Source organism: Monodon monoceros, unplaced genomic scaffold, assembly GCF_005190385.1.
Source record: "Monodon monoceros isolate NGI ecotype Baffin Bay Population unplaced genomic scaffold, NGI_Narwhal_1 Super_Scaffold_12, whole genome shotgun sequence".
Taxonomy (NCBI): Eukaryota; Metazoa; Chordata; class Mammalia; order Artiodactyla; family Monodontidae; genus Monodon; species Monodon monoceros.
The window spans coordinates 123,566,669-123,572,218 of record NW_021703768.1 but is presented as its reverse complement, the minus strand read 5'-3'; positions in this window follow the sequence as shown (position 1 = coordinate 123,572,218).

Sequence of the window (5,550 nt, the reverse complement as noted above, 5' to 3'; positions counted from 1 at the left end):
ATTACAAGATATTTAATATAGTTCCTTGTGCTATACAGTAGGTCCTTGTTGGTTGTCTATTTTATATATAGTAGTGTGTATCAGTTAATCCTAAACTCATGATTTATCCTTCTGCCCCCCCTTCCCCCTTTGGTCACCATAAATTTATTTTCTATGTCTGTGAGTCTATTTCTGTTTTGTCAATAAGTTCAGTTGTATCATTTTTTTTAAAGATTCCACACATAAGGGATAAATATATTTTCTTTGAATTCTCCTAAATTTTGTAATGATAAAATAACATCAGCATTTGATACCCTTGAATTAAAGCAAAGGTATGACCTGAACCAAAGGGAAAGAGAAGGTGCTGGCTCCAGTGGCCTCTATGCAGGTCATTCCACTGGTGCAGTTCGGTTCTCTGACCTGGTCCAGGCAGGCTGAGGAAGCAGAGATGCAGTTGCCCCACTTCCTACCGCAGGGAATCGTTGGGAGGAATCACCCCTTTACATTTTTATTCATTCACCTGTTCACTAGTTACCGAGTGCTAACTACAAGTCAGGTGCTGTGCCGGGTGCTAGGTATACCGTGGAGAGAGTTAGACATAGTCACTGCTCTCAGGGGACTATACTCCAGGGGAGAAGATGGATGTCAATCCAATTTACACATCCTATTAAATAAGATAGCTTTGGCACAGAGTAAGGAGTCATAGCGAAGGAAGGTGATGATGGTACATAATGTCTACTTAATATCTAATGGGCATCTGAACATAACATAGGCAACACCTCCCAGCCTGCTCCTCCCCATTTCAGTTCATGGTGATTCCATTTTCCCAGTCACTTAGGCCACGTGCATCTTGGCATCACCCTTCATAACTGTCTTTCTTGCATAGCCAGCATCCAACACTCCTGACTACCTACACTGCTCCCACTCTGGTCTATTTCTTACCTGGTTATTGCATCGGCCTCCTAACCTGATTCTTCTTTTTTTATTTGTTTTTACTCTTGTTTCTTTCTGTATAGCAGTCAGGTTCTCCAGTGACTTCTCATTTCATTTAGAGTATAAGGTAAAAGTCCTTGCAGTGTCCTCAGTGTTAAGCCCTACACAATCTGCCCGCCAACGTATCCTCTCTGTCCCTGTTACCTTCTGCTCCCCTCCCTCCCCTTCTGTGGCCACACTAGTTTCCTTAGGGTTTCCTGAACACAGAGCACTTATAACTCTAGGGATTTTGCAAAGGCTGTTCCCTCTCCCTGGAATGACCTCTCCTAGCTGCCTGGCTCACTTATGTATTTTGGTCTATGTTCAAATGTCACTTTGTCAGAGGGGATTTATCTGACCTTCTTATATAAACTAGTGTCCTCTGTAGCTTTATATGCCCCTTAACCAGCTTCTTTGTGCTTCATAGAACGTATCACTACTTAATAAATCATGTGTCTATTTATTTCATTGTTTGTCTATCTTCCCATCTCCTAGAGTATGTTTCATGAGAACAGCAGCCTTATTTTCCATATCCCCACAAACTTGGACATAGTTGGCCTTCAATAAATATTTGTTGAGCAATTTATTAGATGTAATAAGAAACAGCATCCCACCAGCCCTAAAGCTTGGGGAAGTGGCCCAATTCCAATGACATTCAGCTCACTTCATCTCTCCCGCCATTGTAATTGTCCTTCCTATGGCTTATTAATCACACATCTTTTTTTGCATACAACTACAAGAGGCTGAGTAGCTTATGCCCCACAGAGCTGCAGTTCCCTCGGCCACTCCTCTCCCTAATGATGATGGTCCAGAGTCTAGTTCAATGGGGTTAGTTCAGCAGGTGAGCCACGTGTGTCTAGTCATTTTGGGGGCTCTCCCCGCACCTGATTGTTTCAGGAGAAACTCAGTCCAACATCTTGGGCTCCAGCCAAAGAGGTCTTCCCGTGTGGGAGAATTGTGTGACCTAAAAGAAGCATGAGAGGGAGAAAATTCAAATCATCAAAAGCCAACCACAGCATTTCCTCTTTCATGCGACTCTTGACTGTCACCTATTGTACTTGGCATGTGTGTAGAATTTTAAGAAACATCTGAATTTACTAACTGACCATTACTAATGGATGCTCCATTTACCAAAGGTACCTTGAGGTTCCTGTTAACCAGGAAGCTTCCCTCATACACGTCAGAAAGAATTTAGGTCGCAGAAGTTCCATCTGCCTTTTACAACAGAGGCACCTGCTGGAGATGTGATGAGCAGGGAGGCCCGACTTTTGATTCAGCTTTGCCACTCTTAGCCATGTGATCTTGGATAAGCCCCTTAACCTCTCTGTGCTTTAATTTCTTTACTTATAATCACTTAACCTATGGGGCTGTTGGGAGGACTCTTTGAGTCCTGCTTCTCTCGGTGCCCAGCATACAACAAAACCTCAACAGACAGTAAGCTCGAGGGCTGGAGAACACATCTAATTTGTAAGGGGAATTCAGCATCTTGTTCATGCGTTTCCATATGTATGTTCCTACTAGGTGTTACGTCTGTGGATATATACATCGGCCACAGTTTTGAACCTTCAGTTTACCAAGAGGCCAATGTTGGGCGTGATTACTTACTATGCTCTGGGTGGCTGTCAGGGGCTGCTCTACGATCCTGGAACACATTTTAAATGACCATCCCTTGCAGTATTTTTCGTGCCTGCAGATTCTGAGTTTTTGCGTTCTGTTTCCGTTTGCTGTCAGAGCATTCTTTAGCTTCTAACTTTGTGGATTCTAATTGCTTCTACTTTTTTCCATAGCAAGGAAAGCTTGTGGACAAAGGGGGCGAAGGACAAGGACAACAAATCCGGCTGTACCTGCTTAGCTGGCTGGATTTCCGTCCTTCTTATTTTGATGTTACATTGTTTGATTTCCCTATTTGCAAACGTGCTGGTTGCTTCCCATCTTGCTAACCTCTTGATCATTTTCTTCCTTCAGCAAGAAAGAAAACAACCACCACCAAAACTTAATTTGCCATACAGTTTAATTGAATTTATAGCAACTGTCACAAAGTAAGACAAAAACCTCACAAATATGAATACAAAGACTCCTAGGATTAGGTAACCTCGAAGTTTTAAAATATTCTTCAAGGCATTTATTTGCAAATTGGACTCCATTTGCATATTTCATAAGCACAATACAAATGTATTATTTATCAGGTGGTCTAGGCATGCCTGTTCAAATGAATGGTTGCAAATTCAAACTTCATTTAAAATTCCTCATTGTAAATCCATTCCCCCAACTTGCAGGACAAATGGTCTTTTCAACCCTGCCTTTCCTGTTTTATTCAAAATACTCCAGTTTCCACACTGAGTGACCTTTCTCAGGATTATAGGCCTGTGGCTTTGAAGAGAATGGCTTCCAATAATATAAAATTACAAATAATTTACAATGTCACAATTGCCCATTCCCACTGAGTTTCATCTTATCTGTCCTTTCTATCACAACAATACCCATCGCAAAGATGATCTCACAAGCCTTCAGGCAGAAGTGTAACCTCACACTTAGGCAACTTCGGTTGTGAATGACTCAGGAGTTGGATGTTTCATGCCTTAGTAACTTGTCTAACCTTCGTGGACAGGCCTGAGAAGAAACTGAATTTGAGTTGGTGCTGGTTCCTGGTGGTCTCAGACCCCATGGGCCAGAGAAAACCATACCTCTCAGTTCCAAGGCAATTGATGAGTGAATAATCCATATAGGAGAAAATAAAATTAAATAAGCAGGTCATTGTTTGGCTTTTTGCCACTTGTGCTTTATAATTCACCATCCATTTTAAGTGCAGCAAGTAGGAGAGCTATTTTTTAATATGATTGCTGTCTTTGGTGAAAAGTAATTACAGGCAGAAAAGGCTGAAAGTAGAGGAGTATTTGTTAAAGCATCTATCAGGGCTTCTTTTTTGCCAGTTTTTTTTTTTTTTTCAGGATGCTAGAAGGCACTTTCATCCTTGTAAAACCACACAGTGTTCTCTGTATTATAGGGAGTGAGACACTGGTTTCATGACGAAGAGCTGGCCCTATATCCTGGCTCCCTTCTGCTTGCCCGTCATATCATGTATCCGAACACTAGTTTTTAATCCTGTGGCAACAGCTTCCACCATGGGATTAAAGAGCTTCTTCTCCTTCTAGTCTAATTCAATTAAACACTCCCTGACCTTTTAATAGGTGCCAAGAGATATTTTAGGTTTTAAAGGTGAAAGGATAAATAAGACATAGGTCTTGCCCTTAAAGAATTCAGAGTCTATAAACAGATATGTAAATAAAGAATTATAATGTAGTGCTATCTGTGCTTTGATACTTGACATTTTGGCTAAAGGTTGAACGTAGTCAGCCGGAAGATGAGTAAAATGTATTGTTCTAAACTGACGTACCTCTTAATATCTAAAAATGACTGTTTTTTTTGTGGAAGAAATACAAATGACTATGTAATTATGCAGAGTTAATAACATCCTCTTTCTCCATTTGTGTATGGGGCATTGGATTCAGCTGTAACTGAATAAACAGTGGCTTCAACAAATTAAGCTGGATTTTTTTTTCTGCCCTGAAAAGCCAGAGGCAGGCCATTGTTGTGTTGGTTCAGTGGCTTAAATATATCAGGGTCAAGGTCTCTGTGGTCCTTTTTCTTTGGAATACCAGAAGGCTACAATAGCTCCTGTCATCAGATACTATTGCAGAAAGGACAAAGGGGAGCAATGGTAAATGCGGGAAAGGTGGCATCTGTACCATGAGACAAAAAATGCTTCCAGATACACCTAGGAGAGGCAAATATGAATCACATGGCTGTCCCTAGCTGCAAGGGAGTCTATGATTCCAAGCATGCTTGTCTGTTTGTTTTTCAAACAGGACAATGTGTAGCAATGAACAAAATCAAGAATCTGTTATTAAGATATAAGGAAGGGATGGATATTGCATAGGCAACCATGAGTTTCTGACACATCATTTACCATAAGTACGAAGTAAAGAGATAATATGAAAGAGAGAATAACTATCTGAGGAGATAGAGTCTGCTGCAGAAGCTGGGGTTTGATATGGAAACAATAATCTTGTTAGAAGCCAGAATTATACCATAAAATTGTTTTGATTTTGTATGTCATTTCAAAGTTAGGTTTATGTGAGTAAAGATCCCGGTCACCTGAATAATGTGATATGACGAGAAAAAAAATATTCATTGTGTCTAGAAATGGTCTTCTATGGTGACTTAAATTTCTACTCTCAGGAATCCTGTAAGAACTTGTTAAAGAATCTCTTATAATGCTATTAGTTATAAATGATAAAATAGTAACTCATGGCTTAGAACAATGGGTTTCTCTGGTTAACACTGCCTTTTGCAGAAAACATAGTCTGAGGGAGTGGTATGGAGGATAAACACATTTCAGGCCACAGGGATGATGGGATGCCATGGTGGGAATCCAGGAACTTCATTGGATGGAAACATAAGCAGGCAAAAAATTCTGATAGTGCCTGAGGGCAAAGGGATGTGGAATGTACACATAGTCTAGTGGATTTCTTTTCCTTCTTTCTTCTTCCTTCCTTCCTTCCTTCCTTCCTTCCTTCCTTCCTTCCTTCCTTCCTTCCT